The sequence below is a fragment of the Ictidomys tridecemlineatus genome, chromosome 2, assembly GCF_052094955.1.
Source record: "Ictidomys tridecemlineatus isolate mIctTri1 chromosome 2, mIctTri1.hap1, whole genome shotgun sequence".
NCBI lineage: Eukaryota > Metazoa > Chordata > Mammalia > Rodentia > Sciuridae > Ictidomys > Ictidomys tridecemlineatus.
This window is the reverse complement of record NC_135478.1, coordinates 73,033,122-73,053,019: the sequence shown is the minus strand read 5'-3', so window position 1 is coordinate 73,053,019 and position 19,898 is coordinate 73,033,122.

Sequence of the window (19,898 nt, the reverse complement as noted above, 5' to 3'; positions counted from 1 at the left end):
CCCAGGCCCCAAGCCCCTGCAACCTGCTCTGTCGTGCATCAAGCAAGGAATCCATCATAAGACCAATTCCTGTCCTGACTGCTTATTCATCTCTAAGGCCTTTCCCCACTATATGTCCAAACCCACACACTCCAGGGCTTCTGCCATAGTAGCTGCAAATGCCAAACCTACCTTCTGCACTTATCTTAGCAACTCCAGAATGCAGCTCTTCACCCCAATGTGTGTAGACTTTCTTGTCTCCTCTCAGAACTCTCCTCCCACTTCAGATGCTAGTGCCTCTGTCTCCTAGCTTTCTAACTGTTGTATCTGCCATTCCAGCCCCTCAGACAGCACATTTTCTGGATTGGTTTCCAGCCAATGGGCCAGTAGTGTCTTACTTTTTTATCACCTCCATGTACACCATTCTCCCTTAAGCAGCCTCTCCTCCTAAGGCCTCCAGATGACTCCAGTGGGAACTTCTTCCCCTCTGCCCAGGCACTTCTGAAGTCCCAAATGGCAGCCCAGCTTCAGTCATGGACATCTCCTGAAATTCTGTTGTCCCACCTCAATTTTGAAATTCCCCTTTAGCCCTGGAGCCATCACCCAACCCATATTTGGGGACTCTGAAAGATACAAGTAAGGAGCTGCCATATTTGATAGCTCTCCCCAGCTTAGTGACCTAGCATACCTAGCCTGGCCCCAATCTCTACCCCTTTCCTGCCGTGTTGGTAGCACAACACATCATCATTGTGGGGTTTAGCAGCACCCAGCCCAGCATTGCTGTCGCCTGGGCTTTATTCCCCACTGGCACATCTGCAGTGCCACCCACACATCCAGTGATATGACCTGCATTTGGCCCAACCATTGGTGACTGTGCTCAATATCTGACAAAACAAGCTCAACCCTCTCTAGGATGGCAGTCTCAGCAGCACCAGTGGACTTTGGGAGGAGACAATTAGCCCCAGATATGAATATGAGTGAATATCTTTTCTGAAAAGAAACAGACCCCGAGTACCACATCTCAGGGTGGGGAAAATGGGCCCGAGTACCCGCATCCCCTTAGTGAGAGTGCCCCAGTGATGACCATGTGACCCAATACTAAAAGCAAACCATGTTTGGAAGCACTGTCTCAATTTCAGTCCAATCCCTCCGTGGTGGCCTGCCTGTGCAGAAACCCTTAATTTCAATTCAGGGGACCAATACCCCTGCATATAAGGCTGCCTCTGGTTGCACATCCATGAGGTTCTTGAATACCAATAATCCTGCTTCTTGGAAGGGCAAAGAGAGGAGGATCCTAGTCTATAAGGTCCGTCTGTCACATGTATAGGGTTCATGGACATGAACACTTAACTGCTGGGTCATCCATATAAAGTCATCCTCCTTTGGGTCAGGACTCACTCCCTTGGGGTCCCAGTGGTGGGTGCTGTCCTAAGCGAAGAGCATCCTGGAGAAGTAGTCAGTGTTTACATTCTCTCAGGTTGGACCCATATAAGCCCTAACTTCTGTGATTCTGGAGCAAACTGGAGGCTTGGAGACAGAACATTCTATTCCCATCTACTTCCCTGCATCTTTCCCCTCTTTTTGTTTCTTAATGTAGTGATTTCTGTTTTGACTTTTTTATTTTTAATGAGTCTTAGGTCAACTAGCAACATATGCATCTCACCCAAAGAGTATGGGTCTGGCATCAAAGCTCCTGGGCTAGGAAGAACAAGGAAAGAAAACTCGTTTCTGCTTTGTAATCAAGGAGAATGTTCACCTTAGAAAGCAACAATTTTGAAAGATTTGTCTCATTCTGCTGATAAAAGGCAGAAGCATATCCCAAGTATATACATATCCTTCATTTTCTCTTCCCTTTTCTAAAAATATGGATGGAAGAAGATAACAAGCCAAACAACTTCCAGTTTGTAGTCCAAGACATCTGGAATTGGAGCCAGCACCCCCATTCTCATAACAAGAAAGCTGAACCAATTGATAATCAACTACTTAGATGTATCAGAGAACTGAGATCACAGGACAAACCTGGGCTTCAAAAATTGGAGAGAGAAGCAGATACCAAAGATACACCTCCTAACTAAGCAGAGGCCTCTGCTGGAGCCAGTACCTGTGTGAAGGGCTCAAACTGTAAATTGAGTTTCTGGAGACTAAACACAGACAAGTTTAAGAGGTAAAACTCCCAAAGTGGGAGGGTAGAGGGGCACAGTCATGGTGTTTTACCTCTAACAGCCCCCCACACACACACATTTCAGGGTGAGTGAGGATCAGAGGAAAAATTCTTCATTCTTCCCTTAGGCCGCTCAAAAGTAGCTAGCCATACTGTAATTCACCCAGAGCAAAAGTCTACCCTAAAAGGAAACTCTTTTACCAGAGCCTGTCCATCTTAGGTTCTACCAGAGCTTCACCTGTCTGAGGAAAGGACAATATCCAGTTCTAGCTGCCTCCAGCCTTCATGTGGGGGAAGGGAAATAGCCAGCTCCAGCCCCCTCTGGCACGCTTTATCTAATGGGTGGGAAAAATAGCCAAGTTAGATTCCTTTACCATAAATAAATTGCAAAAGATCCGCAAGGTGGATGAAGGAAAGCAAGGTTAGGGGTGGGTGAGGGGGGAAGTGCTGGGGACTGAATTAGAACAAATTACAACCCATGCTTTTGTGATTATGTCAAAAATCTATCCTAATGTCTTAAAACAGAAAAGCAAATAAAGGATAAAAAAATTAGCCAAGAAGAACTTGTGAAGTTCAAAGCCGAGGGATGTAAGACCATAAATGATCTTAGCCTCATACACCTATTGCTTGCAGCAAATAGTAAACACAGTCTAACTCCTAGCAAGAACCTCACCCTAAAGACCAATTTACCTCAATTTTCTTTATACCACACACATCATGGCTGGCTTCCAATAGCAAGAAAATGGACCGGGAATATTAAAAGGTGAAAAACAAAATTTGAAGAAACATAAGCACACATCAGAGGCAGACTCAGATATGATAGATTTTGGAATGGTCAGACTAGAAATTTAAAATAACTGTGATAGGTATGCCAAGGGCTTTAATGGAAGAATTGGCAAACATGCATATTCACAGAGAGATCTCACAGTTTGAAGAGACAGCAGGTCTTATAACCAGGCTCAGACATGGGAGAGATATTAGACTTAAGAGAGCAACAATTTAAAATTACTATTAATAAATATTTTAATAGATTTAAGGAAAAGGTAGACAGCATGCCTGAACTAATGAATAATGTAAACAGGGAGAGAGAAACAGAGTAGAAGGGCTAGAAATAAAAAACACTAGCGTAAATGGAGAATGCCTTATATGGGATCCTCAATGGACTGGATAATGTGTAAGAAAGGAATCTGTTAGTCTGAAGATATTATCAAACTGAATCACAAGAGGGAAAAATGACTAAAGAGAACAAAAACTAATATGTAAGATGAGCGAGACATTTACAAAAGGTGTAACATCTTTGTGAAGGCAATACCAGAAGGAGAAAAAAGGAGCAGAAGTAAGAGAGATGGTAACTTTTCTTTGAGATACACCAAACCACAGATCCAGGAATCTCAGAATACATCCAGTAGGATAAATACCAAGCCAATGACAGCTCAACATATCATATTCAAACTTCAAAATGTCAGAGACAAAGGGAAAACCCTGAAAGAATGCAGAAGAGGAGCCTCATTTGTAGAGGAACTAGAACACAAATTATACTGGACTTCTTTTCAGAAACCATTCAACCACAAAGAAGAGAATAAAGGAAAATGTTGAAAAGAAAACATATCCTATCATCCTACCATTGAAATGATTCTTCCAAGGCAAGAGAGAAATAAACCTGGCTTTCAGGATAAATACCAAGCCAATGACAGCTCAACATATCATATTCAAACTTCAAAATGTCAGAGACAAAGGGAAAACCCTGAAAGAATGCAGAAGAGGAGCCTCATTTGTAGAGGAACTAGAACACAAATTATACTGGACTTCTTTTCAGAAACCATTCAACCACAAAGAAGAGAATAAAGGAAAATGTTGAAAAGAAAACATATCCTATCATCCTACCATTGAAATGATTCTTCCAAGGCAAGAGAGAAATAAACCTGGCTTTCAGGATAAATACCAAGCCAATGACAGCTCAACATATCATATTCAAACTTCAAAATGTCAGAGACAAAGGGAAAACCCTGAAAGAATGCAGAAGAGGAACCTCATTTGTAGAGGAACTAGAACACAAATTATACTGGACTTCTTTACAGAAAGCATTCAACCACAAAGAAGAGAATAAAGGAAAATGTTGAAAAGAAAACATATCCTATCATCCTACCATTGAAATGATTCTTCCAAGGCAAGAGAGAAATAAACCTGGCTTTCAGGAAATGTTAAAAATTCTTTTTTTAACTGACTGCATTTTCATTTTTTATTGATTTTTAAAAAATAAATGACAGCGGAATGCATTACAATACTTATTACATGTATACAGCACAATTTTTCATATCTCTCATTGTGTATAAAGTATGTTGACACCCATTCATGTCTTCATACATGTACTTTGGATAATTATGTCCATTACATTCCACTATCCTTGCTAATCCCCTGCCCCTCATTTTCCTCCCACCCCTCTGTCCTATTTCTTCATAGAGAAGAAAAATTATGTAGGTTAGAAACTTGGGTCTACATAAAGAAAGGAAGAGTGTTAGATAAGGAATACATAAGGATAAAATGTTCACTTTTTTTTATAAGAGACATCATCCTGTTCAAAATAATAACAGCAAAAATGCATTTTGTGATGATAGTTTCAGGGTAAGTGAAATGTATGACATCAACTTTATAAGGGACAGGAGAGAGGCATTTACCATACTCTCTTATAAGTCAACTGCACTGTGAAGCAGTATAGTGTTAATTGAAAGTGAACTTGGTTGTACATTCATATTATGAACTCTAGTTAGAGAAAAATTTGGGAAAATTATGAATTATATAATTTGTATGCTAAAAGAAGATAGAAAGTGAAATCACATAAAATGCTCAATAAAACCAGAGAAGGCCAAAATACAAAGGGGAAAGATGAGAAAAACAAAAAAACAGGAGCAATGCATAGAATACTATTTTAAATATGGTAAATATTAATCCCAACTATATCAACAATCACTTCATTTTTAAATAAAGTAGTATTCCTTATAGGAAATTATATGTGAAAATATATTTGCAATTTCTAAGTTCATATTGTTATTACCCTTTTACATTTTGTAAGTCATAAAAGTCACCCTTTCCTTGATGTAAAGAGAAGATCTAGAAGATTTCTAAAATCCTTTCCAGTTCTTAGATTTTGTGGTTTACCTATCAATAAATGTCCACAATAGCTTTCAAAACTCAGCTTATAATCCACAATAAGGGAGGACCAGAGAAAAATAGAGGTACTTTGGATTAGACAGAGGAGACTGAAGGCAAGGGAAGGGAGTATGAGGACAGGAAGGATAATAGAATGAATTGGACATTATGACTATATGCATATATGATTACAGGAGCAGTGTAATCCTACATCATGTACAACTAGAAGAATGAGAAGTCATACTTCATTTGTGTGTTGTGTATCAAAATGCATTCTATTGTCATATATAATTATTGAGAACAAATTTAAAAACTCAGCTTAAAAACCAGTTTTATAAAGTTTTAATCTCTACATAGCTTTCTGCCAGTCTGAGCCTGTCATCAACATTTGTCAATATCAAGTCCACATGTATTGTAGCTAATGATTTAGCTATTTATTCTGATAAGTGGATCTTGAAGAATATATCTGTTTTTTAATTACATCCTTAAATATGAGTGGTCTAAATATCCCAATTAGGATACAAAGACAATTAGCCTGAACAAACAATAACAACAGGCCCAACAATATATTGTATGCCAAAAGAAACCCTAAGTATAAAAACATAGGTTTAAAAGAAACCCTAAGTATAAGAACATAGGTTAAAGGTAAAAAGGATGGAAAAGACACACCCCATACCTCAAAATGGACTTTAAAGAAGAGAACTAAAAAGAGAAACATAGCTGGAAAATCCCTAATATTTTCAGATTAAACAACACATTAAAAACTCATGGATCAAAAGGAGACCTTAAGAGAATTAAAAAATATTTTCCACCAAATGAAATGAATATACAACATATCAAAATGTGAAAAAGGATCAAAATAGTTGTCAGAAGGGAAGTTTATAACACTGAGTGCATATATTAGGAAAGAAAAACAATCTGAAATCGTAAGGCATCTACCTTAGGAAACTAGTTCAAAAGGCCAAGGGAGAACCTGGAACGCCTTTTATTACTAGACTTGAAAGGCACAGTCCCCCTCACCATGTTCTGTTCACCATACAGGCCAGCCATGTGGCCGTTGGCATCTCTCACTGGATCCTTGGGATTCATCCTCACTGGTTTCTTTCTCTGCAAAACATTTTCCACCCCAAACTTTGGGTTCTGTCCCTAGTTTAGCACTGTCTATAGAACGTCCTGTGGTGATGGAAATGCCCTATGTCAGTGCTATCCAGTAGGGTAGACACATGGAGATAATGAGACCTTGAAATGAGGCGCGTGCGGCTGAGGAAATGAATTTTGATTTGATTAATCTTTTACAGCAGCACTCTAGAGGGAGATGCTGATCACTCCCTGTGGAGTTGAAACCCCTTCTTGGCTTCCCAGCACCCTCAGGATCAAGTCCAACCTCCTACAATGACCTACAAGGCTCACTATCGCTCCAACTCTGACTCCCTACTTGTTCCATTGCCTGCTTGGAGTTTGTGGAAACCAGAGAGCTCTGCCTAACCCTCAGGCCTTTACAGCAGCTTCTCCCCCCCCACCCAAAACACTCTTTCTCCAACTCCTCATACCAAACCCACCCACTTCTTCACCTCATTCTTAGACCCCTAAATCAGGGGTCCCTGCTGTTGGACTTCTATGAACAGGTCTCCTCCTCCCGGTGGTTTGGGAAATTTGGGTCCTGATGTTAAACTGCCCACCAGGGATGTTCCCCAATGACTCCCAAGGGTAATGCAGGAAGGAGACCCCAGAGAGCTGAGGGGTGGTGACCCACAACAAAGACCCAGCCAGATAGGTCTGGGGAGGGGCATGCCCAATTTCTACCACCCTCTTCACTTATGATCTCAGTTTTCAGATCAATAAAATTGTAATAACAAACAGTAGCATTACTAGGAAAGTTACTAAGCAAATTAGGTACTGCAAACTATAAGGAGCAATTAATTTGAGATTGAAAAATTAGGTAATTGCAGTTTGAGTGGAAGGGGGAGGGTTTGCATAGACCTGATGCTCTCATTATTATCCCATAGGCGAAGCTCTCCTCCCATAAAAATGGCTTTTTTCTCTTTTTTTGCGGGGGGGAGATTAATGTCCATTCAGAGCAGAGTTGAGGTAAGGGAAGATCAGAGAGCCAGGAATTCACCAGAAGGCACTGGAAATTGGGTGGCAGTTCCTAAAATGTAACTCTGCCGATGTTCTGTGATTAACTGTGTCTGGAACCTGTCTGTGAGTATATTAGAGGGGAGAGAGGTCCCCAAAGTGGTCATTTTTTTGGTGGGGGATATTATACCTTCCTGCTATCTAACCTTGGGATTGATTAGTTCTCTGAGGGGCAATTTGAGGCTGAGACACCACCTTAAGGGGTTTAAAAGAGAGTATGCACCTGCAGGCCTGCAAGCACTCAAGCCTGCTGTCAGAACCCTCCCTTCCTCCTGGAAGCAGGAGGGCACCAGGAGCTGCAAGAAGAGTTTTCATATCAGGAGCTGCAGGAAGAGTTTGCTGGGAGGAGCTAATATGCAGTATGTACAAGATGGAACTTGCTGTGGAGATTTCAGGTCAATGCGTGGGACCTGGTGTGGTCTCAGGGGTCCCGGGGAGGAAAACTTGTGGGGTCCACATGGGGCCTGACTGCAAAGAGAGAACCATGATTCAGCAGAGTGCTTTGCAGGTAGGACTGTGAGAAGAAAGGCCTGCCCTGTCCCCTGAGGTTCTGGGCACCTTCCCCATACCCATACCCATACCCATCTGCCAGTACCGGTGAAGTTTTTGCCAACGGGAACCATTGGTAGAGGAGGAATGGGATCATGTCACTTCCTCTTTGCTCTAGTCAGGGGACACAACTGAACTCCCCAAACCACAGAGAGGCACCATGCTTCCTTGGTCTGGCCACTGTCTGCTCCTTCCTTTGATAAACAGATCTGGGAATGAGAAGAAGACCCTTTCTCCCACCATTGTGGGCTTTAAAGAACAAGTGGCTTCACCTCTCTGAGCCTCAGTTTCCTCATGTGTAAAATAGAGATAACAACGATACTACTTCTTTTAAAAATGTTTCCAGGATTTAATCACTAAACCAGTAAAGCACTTGGCACCAAATAGGCCCTCAGCAAGTAAAATGCTTAGTACCCAATAGACCCTCAGCAAAGGGGGTTGTTGCTGATGAAGCTTCCTATCCATCCCACCCCTCAGCACACAGGAGACCCCTGCCTGGTCTTTCCTGAAGCCATGCCCTGCTGGTTGTTTCGGTGTTGGGCAAGGAGAATGGCTAAGGCCACCCCTGGAACCAGCAAGATATAGGCTCTGTGACCTTGGAGAAGTCACAATCTTTGTATGGGCCCCTGTCTCCCTATCTTTGGAATATGGGTGCTCTATTGCAACTACACTCGGTACAGTAATGACTGGTACATTTATGGAGCACTTACAGTGTGCTACATACTTCTTGTGCTTCCAAACAACCCTGTGGGGTTACCAGTGTTATCAATGGACTCATTATACAGGAAGCATTGCTCAGAAAAGTGGAGTGACATATCCACCATCATAGGGATAGGAGCAGGGTCAAAGGCTTGAATTCTGGCTCTTCTTTCTGAGCAGCATTGGTTTTCTTGGGGTTATGGGTCAACTTTGGTTTTCACTCCCTATCCAGCCTTCCTCCCCACTCCTGCCAGTCTCCATCAGAAGGAACTTTTCTGGAGGAGTAGCTGTGACTGGCCTCCACCAATCTCAGCAGAAAACCTTCATTATTTCTATCTAGTAAGAAAATGAGACAGAAAACACTTGAAAGCCATCTAGGCTGAGGAGGGCATTGCAGAATGCAGAGATTGTGGCTGGAGCGAGCACTGCTCTGTATGGACACCTTCTAAGATGTCTAAACAGAAGCAAATACTTCCTATTCTGTTGCTTCTCCAATCACTGTGACATGTCAGACACTTTCCTTTGTGGAAGTTGGTGAGAGAGACACACACTGGATAGATTTAGGTCAGGCAAGACAGAGAGGCTCCCAAAACTGTTCCTCCCTGGTGCCAGAACAGGGACCATTTTCAATTTTTTACCTGTCCTGGAAGTCAACTGCCAGCAGGCGGCACAAACTAAAGGGCAGGGTGAGCTCAGCACACTGAAGGAGGTTAATCTCACAGTCCAGATGGTCCTTGCTACCCCTGTGTCTCTGACTTGTCTTAGAATCATCATTCCCAAACTCTTGTGTCTCCTACTCCTGGACAGAGGGATCTTGACCCTGGTGGGTCACTTCCAGGGCAGGCGCTTTGTCCTGATCTCTGAGGCCGGGGAAGCCTGTCTTGGGCAACCTGAACATCTGATGAATACCCTCCTGTGGTGGGATCTTGCTCAGTTGCGGGAAGATTCCATCCTCACCTTGTCCAGCCTGTTGGATACCACACTCAGCCAGATACCTATCCAGGCTCTGATTCAGAGTCAAGAGCAGGAGGGTGGGCTCCTGAAGACAGCACTGAGTAAGTACCCCCACCTCTCACTCCTCTGAGGGTGTCTAGACAGGGATTTTTAGGCCCTGATCATTGCCTCTGTTTACATTTGGCCCTGCTGGGACTCTCTCTGGGCCTGGATGTTGACCTCATTGTTTTAGTGTCTCCAGGGATCACAAGGTATCTGGCCCTTCTTCATGATCCCAGGACCCACCTATAAATTGGATCAGGACTGCAATCTCCTCTATAAGGGAACATCTGGGGACATAGGTCAAGTCTTTCTCAGCTTTGGATTCAAGGTCTGTACTATCCAGGTTGGCAGCCACTACACAAGTGTAATGTTTGTAATTTTATTAAACAATCAGTTCTTAAATAAATTTAGACATCTATTCCCTTGGCCACACTAGCCACGTTTCAAGTGCCCCCCTTGGAGTTATAAATGCCATTGGTCACTGTTTTTGACAATGCAGAGAGCATATTCCCATTTTTGTACTCTCTTGGATCTCTGACATAAACCTACCCTGGGGTCTGTTCACTGAATTCATCCAACAATATGTGAAATTTCAGTCGGAAATTTCAGAGTGATAAGATTGAAGTTGAGAACTATAATTCTTGTAGGGAAGTGATGAGTTCAAAGGTGATTCCTATGGCTTGTCTTCCTCATATATAAAGGTTTGTAATTGTTTGCAATATCTTGTTGAAGGTCTTCTAACTCCACAGATACAGGGAGAGTGTGAGAACCCAGGGGAATGAGCAGAGATGTGTGAGCCACCGCGACCTCATCTGGTATAGGAAGGAGTAGAATGCCACTCTCCCATGACTTATTGTTTATATTTGTTTTTTGACAAATGGCTCCTGCAGTACATGCTGCCAACAATTAAAACACTCCAAGAAAGGCCCAGTGGAAGCAGGTGGTTGGAACAATCAGGTTGTACCTGCGGCTTCAAGGAAGCAGGGTATGAAATCAGAAAGAAAAAGGAAATGTGTAGAAAACAGATATTTTTTTTTCATAATTCAATGCCCTAATAGTAGGAGTCACTGTGCCTCTGGGCTCTGAGTGTTCTGAGGCTTGTAAAAATCTTTTCTTGCTCAAGATATTTTACAGAAGACTGGGTCTTTCCTGCCCTTATCAGAGAAACCATAAGCCTTGGGTTATTTTGGTAGTACCTCTTGGGAATTGTGCGCCAGACATCTTGAATTAGGTTTTGGGTGTTGATCAAAAAGAAAGGAATCTGGTCAGACCAGACTCTCCTTCAGGTAAAATTTGATTCTGGTTATAAAGTTCCTCTGGTGAGTGCCAGGTGGTGAGAAGTTGACCCTCCCCCTCTGCATGTTCAGTACTTGAAACAGCACCTTCTTGTTCTGTTCTCACTGTCCATTCCTGGATTACAGGTCACTGCCATAGCTGCATAGGTCCAAGAATAATTCCTTTGAGATTACTCGGTGTGCCTCAGCATCCTAGAGAACCGGAGGTGGGAGTTGTGGAATATAACCTTGGCTCTTATCAGCCTCCACACCTCACCCAAGCCGGATGCTTAAGTTTGCTTTTATTTGTGAGGTCTGTGTCCAGCAGCTCCTGGAGCCCCTCCATAGCCAGGCAAGAACGCTGTAGGATGTGTGAAAAGTGGATTCTGGGCTTCCTGCAAACTGTCCCTCCTAGTTCCACTGGCTTCCTCTCCTGGATTTGAGCAGGCCTAGGTTGGCACTTCTAGGCAGCAGGCCCAGGAAGTCACTGTTCCTTTCAGACATTGCCCTAGCCAGACACTGCCACTGTGCTCCTACAGTCCAGACAGGACCCTACCTGATTCCTATTCTCAGGCCTTTTAGGTATCCTTCCTTCTCAGTCCATCCATATCTTGGTGCAAATCCTGGCAGGCTCCAACTCCTTTTCTCACTTGTAGACTAAAAGGACTTGGACAAATCATGTCACCCCTCAACTTGTGTTTCACAATCTCTATGTAAAAGTGTATGGGGTTAGTGTAAGGATTCAATATTTCCCAAGTACCTAAGTAATTCTAGGCATGAAATAAGCCACTTGATATGTGGAGTTGGTTGTTATTACCGCCCAACAGGACCTACACAGCCTCAGGCCCAAGGCAAATGTTCTTGAAGAAGAGATTGATTTCTTATATAGTATAGGAGGCTCTCCTCCATATTTCCTCCCAGGTTCTGACATTGGAGAGCAGTATGACTGGTGGAGATCAACGAGGAGAAAGGAAATGAGCATAACTCAGGAGAAAGAAAGCAGGCAGTGAAGGAAACAGAAGAGGGATGAAAGTCAGTGGCATGCACAGAACATCATGGAGACAGTGACTGCTTTTTGGATGATCAGGATGAAAAGAGGCATCTCTTTGCTGCTCACAGTAATGGAATTAAAAGTCTGGGAAAGTGTGTAGATCAGAGACCCACTCTCTCATTGCAGAAGCCAAGTGATCCAGGTCATGGGAGGCATTTGTAAAGATGAGGAAAGAGGCCTGAGGTCAGGTGACTCAGTCCCAGCAGCTGCTGGCATGGGCCCAAGTTTTCTTCTCAACTTTCACTGCTTCCTTTTCCATAGCCACCCATCACTACTGCTGATATTGGGGCCACTCAGAAGATTTCTTTATGCACAGTGGAGACTCCAAAAAGAGAAAAAATACTGCACATAATTTATTTCCTCTTTAATATCCTTTTATCATTTCTTATTGTGATTTATGAGCTCCCCATTTCCTCTTTCCATCTTTTATGATTCTCATCCTGAAGCACCTGGTCTCTTCCAGGCAGTTGAGATCCAATCCTCCTTTCTTTCTTAGCATTGCCCTCATTTCTGACCCAGGCTGCACCAATGATCCATGCTGAACAAGCAGGGAGCTAAGCTGGCCCAGCGTGGCAGCCCTGCAGATACGTGAAAGATTCTGGCATTCAAAAGAGCTGGACCCCATCCCCTTGGAGGAGAGCCCAGAAAACTCTGGTTCTAGTCTGGGCAGAACCCCACATACAGGGTTTTCCTGAACTTGGTAATTCTGGACATGCACAATTATTTTCTTCCTTCCATATGTCAAGAAATTCCCTTTATCTGGAGTCCATTGAGAGCAGCAAGGATTTCAATGGATACAAAGAAAAGGAAGAATGATGGGGAAGGAGATAGATGCAAGGTAAAGCCAATGAGTACAATGGTCTCCAGAGATTGCCAAACCTTGTTTTTGATATATCACAAAACCCAGCAAAACTGAGGAGAACACTGGGTGACTGCTGGTATGTGTAAGCACACAAGTAAAGAGGATAATAAAAATCCATGCAAGAAAAAGATGCCCTGAGAACATATCCCAAGGATTGAATACCCATCCCAGAAGCTTCTAAGGATGCTACCCCCACACCAATGATGCCTTAATTTGGAGGATAGGGATGTAAGTGGCCAGAGGGCCATGGCATATGCAGTGCAGCTGACACTGCATGTCTTTTTAAAGAGGGCTTCCAGATTTCAATGTCTTGCTCTGCAAGACTCAACCTTAAACTACTAACTTTCTTAAACTAAGCAGGAAGTTTAGTGCTAATGTCCTTTGCCATTGGGAGTGGTGAACAACGTGGGATGGCCTTGATCACCTTCTCTTTTGGACTTCTGGGTAAAATCACAAGATGGAAAGAGGCACAACCCATGCAGTGAATTCTCCAGCACTGGATGGCACTGGACACACACACACACACACACACAATTATTTTCTTCTTCCATGTATCAAGAAATTCTCTTCTTTTGGAGTCCATAGACAGCAGCAAGAATTCCAACTGATATGAAATGGAAGAGCATTGAGTGAGGAGGGGATAGATGGAAGGATAAATGCATCCTTTACCACTGGTTGTGGTGACACAAATTGTGGGTAACTTTCACCACCTTTTCCTCAGGACTCCTGGGAAGAGCGTGAGGCAACCCAGACTCCTCTCATGCAGGCAGGACAGCCCACCTGGCCCAGCGTGGCAGCCCTGCCATACTTAATAGATCCTGGCATTCAGTGGGGCACATTACAGGACCAAAGACCAGCTTTTATTTGCCTAAGCCTGGGGGGCTTCTCAAAAATTACGGAGCAGTGTGGGGACCTAGTGTGATCTTATGGCAATGTATCTCAAGCTGAGGTTCATATAGCCTTTTTGTTTATGTTTGAAAATCACACAAAGCACATATATGCAAAAAAAAATCAAACAAAATTCAATGCAAGTCTAATATGGGGGGTATATTACAAGGTAGGTTACAAGTTACTTATGTTCTTTTTATTCTCCATGTTGGTGACTAAATAAAATATAATTAGATTTGTTAAGATTTTTAAGAGGCAATGTTTTCTGTATCTTTTTTATACTGTAATATGAACTTAAATTTATGCTTCATTGCCATGGCATAATGCTTTTCTTTGAATTGAAAGGCGTAGGCAGTATTTTGTGGTGGTATAAAGAAGGATTATTTGCAGAAAAAAGAGCTACAGGTAGCTGTCCACATTTAACATATGTGTCTCATGACAGATCCTACAGAGGTAGTGGTGGAGGAGCAGGGTAATCTACTGTACCATCATACCTTCAGATCCTCAGGGCATCCAGATGTCATATGGCTGGATCATTCCATCCCAGGATTATAGAAAACCTCCTCTCCTCTGCCTCAGAGTCACTATCTGGTGGAGCTGCCCTGGTGTATGCTTTAGAGAATTTACACCTAAGTAACATTCATAGACACTCTTTGCCCAAAGACCTCCCTAAGCAGATGTCAGTACAGACCTCAGTGCCTCCCGACCTGAACCCTGAAGAGGTCAGGGTCTAAGGTCACCTTCCAGGGCCTGAAGAACCTTCTGTTCCTGTACACCCTCCCCAGTAAGCCCCTTCTCCCTCCTCTTTGTGTCTCCCCTAAGCACCCCACACCTGAGAATGTATTGCAAATTGCTATATTGACACGTCGGAGGAAAGGGACATACCATCCTGAGTTTCCGAGGATCTGGAGCTTCCTGAGTAATGGGAAGCTCAAATCAAGGCTTGAGGTCAAAGGACAGGAGGTGCCTTGGTGTTTGTCCTAGCCATAATTTAAACTCGTGATAGTTTATTTTGAATTGTATGGATTTAGAATTAATTTCAGATATACCTTCTTTATTTAAGTAGGAGCCAAATTATCCACTGTTATTTATTTTTAGAATATATTTATAATAAGATGCATATAGGGGAAAACAGCCTAAACAAAGATAGAACTTAATGAACCTTTATCAGTTATTTGTGTGGTCATTGTGTTCCCCTCTGCAACATCACAAGTACTCCAAGAAGTTTTTCCTGGTGTCTTTGCCCTGTCCCAGACTTCAGTAGCAGAAAGCTTCCTGAGCTTCTGCTAGAGTCCCCGGCTGTGCACCTGACAGGGTGCTGCCATGCTCATCGTGCCAATTGTGTGCAGGACACATACTCGATTGTGTGAAGTGTAATTGTGTATGCTCAGAATATACATGAAGTCACTGATTTCACTCTGTAACCAAATAATGTAGGCATTATTATTGTTTCCATTCACAGGAAACTACTGGTGCTATAGCCAGCTCTGTATGTTTGAGGGTTGGCAAAAAAATGTGTTTATAAGGAGCCAGATTTCATATGGCTTCACATTCGTGTAATATACAACACGTAAACTAAGCATCAACTGAAAAACCAGAATATAAACAAAATTTGAAGTCCGGATAGCTACCTCCAAATTCTACCAAATATTTCAGGTAGAAATACTGCCAATCTCCTACATGCTCTTCCAGAGTGTACATGTGGAGGGAACACTGCCATATGGCCTTCCTCAGATCAGGAGAATGTTGATGCAACCACAGCCACAGACACTACAGGAAAGAATTACAGACTAAGTGCTCCTGAAGGTATTTGGTCAAAGTCTGACACCAATCATCAGCAATGTAGATTCAGAGATTTTTAGAAAGAAACTGGAACTTCAGGTGGGAGTAGTTTCCATGAGGATGATGAGGACAGAATCCCTGTTTTCTGAGTATTTCTGGAAAGCTGGGAAGGAGAGACAGAGTTACTGGTTCACTGGAGAAGACATTTGGTGACAGAGGGAAGAAAGGCCTGGGTTATCCTCAAGGAGGAGTCAAGAGTGGTGATCACAGGCAGTGGCTATGGAGTGGGGGGTACCTCTAAGAGGAGAGAAAACTCTGTCCCCTGGCCCTGCAGGATCTATACAGGATGGGAGTTCTTGAGGCTGAGTTTTGGTGAGTAAGAAGGTGCACATTTAGAATGGGTGCAGCCACTGCCCATTCTCAGCCAGTCCTTTGTCCTCCTGCTCAGTCAGTTGCTCAGGTCAGTAGTCGGCAGACATGGGTACATGCCAGTTTCCTCCACTAAACCACTGAAACACCAGCCCTGGAGGCCACTCTGCCCCCAATATTTAGTTCATATAGGGCTGATCAGTTTAATTCAAGCTAATTCATTATGGTAGTACCATGTGGATAGGCAAAAGATCAAGGTTCTGAGCCACTTGGGAGCCAAGCTGACCAGTGGTCCCTCAGGTGGTCCACCTCACCTCCAGGGAGTTCACTTGGGGCAACTGATATGTAAAGATGCTAAAGTAGGAGGGACTTAGAGTGAACTCTCCTCGTCCCTTAAGGGGCTTTCTCTCAGGAAAATGGCACAGCTTTGGGGAAGGGATTGAAACGTGGAGGAAGGAGGCTAGTCAGCTACATGCCCTTCTCTTTGCTCAAGTGCCCCCCCTAAGGGGCATCCACTAACCCCTCTCAGTAACCTTGGGAAAAAATGGGGAAATAAAGTGAGGGAAGCCCTTGGTTCTGGGGTCTAGAGCATGATCTAAAGGACTCGGGTTCAGGGACTCTCTGTCCCCAGGGAACCAACTACATTTCCTCTCTTAGGTCCATCACCCCCTCAGTGTGTGACTCTGAACAAGTCACTTTACCAACCCAAAAGTATGGGGAAGGGACCCTGCTCTAGCTACCTCACAGGGCTAATGTGGGGTCACAGGAGGTAACAGACACTCCATGAACTATAAAGCATGTGGAGGCTGGAAAGTAACCTTCCGTCTTCCATGACTTGTAGCCATCAATGTTTCCTGGCTAAAGGAAACCATCACCATGTGACTGATGCATGAAGACATTTAATATTTGAACACTGTGTACACTCACAAAGCACAAGTCATTTTTCTTCAGGGTTTATCTGTATTGGCTTTTGTTAAGCTTTAAGACAGATATAAATAGGCCCTATCAACATTTCCATCTCAGACAGCAGGGAACCAAGGACAGAGAGGTAAAGTCCCTTCTGCAGGTTCATGTGACTTATAAATGAAATATGACTCTAGGCCACCAGGCTTTTAGTCCCTGTTTCCCCTCCTGTCTGTACACTTGTAACTCCTGCATACAGCCCCTTGGATAGTTAAACTACCCCTGCCCCTACACACACACACTGCAAGATTTCTTGTCCTAACCCAAATTTTGATTCAAAATTTGGCCCTCCAAGGAAGCTGGGGAACAAGAGAACAGAAGTGGAGTCTTGGAAAAGATAATTTGATATTTTTCCATAGCCTCCTTTCACCAATGTGTCAACAGTTGTCTCTGTTTTAAATGTATTTGCCAGGATCATGTCTCAAGGGTACAAAAGAAAAAAAAAACCATTCAAATATAGAATACATCAGAAAAAGTATCCGCAGTCAAGGAAATCTACTGCCCATGCCCAGAAGAGGTTCTGCAGCATCAAATTGGGTATCTGGCCAAACACCAAGGAAGAGTCATAAATACCATTCTAACTTCTCCACTGAGACTCTACAAAGGAAACCATTTAGGAGCTTCCCCAGCAATGGCGGCAGTTTGCACAGCTGGGATTGAGATTTTGTGAGGAGGTAACGAGGAAGAATGTGCATATTTGGAGCAGGTGTAATCATTGCTTGTTCTCATCCAGGCCTGCATCCAGGCAGCTCAGTCAGTTGGTCAGATCTGTAGTTAACAAGATACTGGGAGCCTGTAGACTTTTACGGAACCATGTAAGCACCAGTCCAGCAGGCCTCCTCCCCAGTACATCAGTCTGAACTGCTCCTCTCCCAGGTTTGAGCCGTTAAGGCAAAGCTAATTTATGCAACTGTCATGTGGACAGTTGGTTTGGAATGTTCTGAGTTCTGAGTTAGTTGGCAGTTAAACAGATCCCTGGTCCTTCTGAGTGGTCAACTTTTTTCTTCTGGCATACTGGAATTTAGATATGTGCTACCAAAATGACATCAAATAACCAGCCCTTCTCAAAAGTGTGATCACAACTCACTGCTGGAAGAATTTAGTGTGCCTATGTGACTCAGTTGGGAAGGATTTTTTTGGAACCTTGTGACTGTTTCCTCTGGACTTCGTTTCATGAATGTTTTTTATTTGTGTATATTACTTAGTGTGCTTAATTACTGTAAGAGATCATAGCCACATCCATGACTATAGGCTGAGTAAGGTCCTCTAGAAAAATCACTGAACTTGGGAACATTCTTGGGACCTCCAAAGACATGTTGATATGTAAGGGAAAATGCAACCAATAGAAACTGACCCTAAAGAAGTCCAGATATATGACTTTCTACAATGATTATATCTGCTATTGTAAATATATTCAAAGAATTAAAGGTAACTATGTCTAATGATCTAAAAAATAGTAAGAGAATTATGTTTCATCAAGTGGAGAATAACAATAAAGTTATAAAAAATAAGAGAGGACCACAGAATTTCTGGAGTTGAAAAGTTCAAGAAGTGAGGAACTCACCAGAGGGGTTATGCTGTTTCCTAAAGTCACCATAACAAATTAACCTGGATGACTTAAAACAGTAAAAATTAATTTGATTGCTGTTCTGATAATTTAAAAGTTATCAGCTGTAAGCTCTATTTGAAAGTGTTAGGGAATTCTCATGCTTTGCCTCAGCTCATGGTGGTTCCTGAAAATCCTTGGTTTTCCTTGGCTTTCAGTGGCATCACGGCTGTCTCTGCCTCTGCCCTTCCATAGTCCTCTTCCCTCTGTGTCTATGCATACATATCTTCCTGTTCTTATAAGAACAGCAGTAATTGGATTAGGGTCCCCTCAATACAGAATGATCTTAATTTATTACATCTGCAAAAACCCTAGTTCCAAATAAAGACACATTCACAGGTACTGAGAGTTAGGGCTTGAGTACAGCAGTACACACAATTCAACTTACAACAGGGCTGAATGGCATATCTGAGCAGGCAGAAGACAGAATCAGTAAACTTGAGATTATCCCATCTAGCACATAGTAAGTAAAGATGATTAGAGAGTCATAGAACTGTGAGACACAATCAAGCATTCCAGTATACATACGCATAGAGACCTGGAAAGGAAAGAAAGTGTCAGAAAGAATAGTCAAAAATGTATGAGCCCAAAACTACACAAATATTATGAGAAAAAAAATAATCAAAACATGCAAGAACTTCAATGAACTCCAAAAAGGATAAACTCACATCATAATAAATTGAAAACCAAAGACAGAATCATGAAAGCAGCAAAAGCGGATTATCATGTATAAAGGACCATTGATAAGATTTACAATAGAATGAACATAATTTTTAAAATATAACCAATGATATAGACCAATTAGGGATCTTCATATATTGCTTGTGCAAATATAAAAATGAAATTTTCAGGACTGGAGTTGTGACTCAGGACTAGAGTGCTCGCCTAGCAAGTGTGAGGTCCTGGGTTCAATCCTTAGCACCGCATAAAAAATAAATAAAATAAAGGTATTGTGTCCAACTACAATTTAAAAATTAAAAAAATTTCAAAAAGATGGAATTTGCAAGTTCCTCAGAAAGTTACGTAAGTCAGTCCAACAACTCACATACCCAGGAAGAAGTAAAAATCATGTTCACATATACATGAGTGTTCATGGTGACCCTGTTCATAATAGTAAATACACAGAACTATCCCATTGCGTCACAAAATGATAAATGAAAAACTAAAATGTGGTACATCCACATAATTGATATTATTCACCCATAAAATGATGAAGTATGACTCATACTACAACATGGATGAGCCTTGATTAGATTTTGCTTACTGGAAGAAGTCAGATGTAAAAACAATAGATTATATAGCTTATGTAAATAAGTGTCCAGAATAGGAAAATCCATAGAGACAAAAACTAGATTAAGATGTTGCTGGGGCCAGGACTAAGATGTTGCTGGGGCCAGGACACATGCAGAGAATGTTGACTGATAATGAGAATAGGG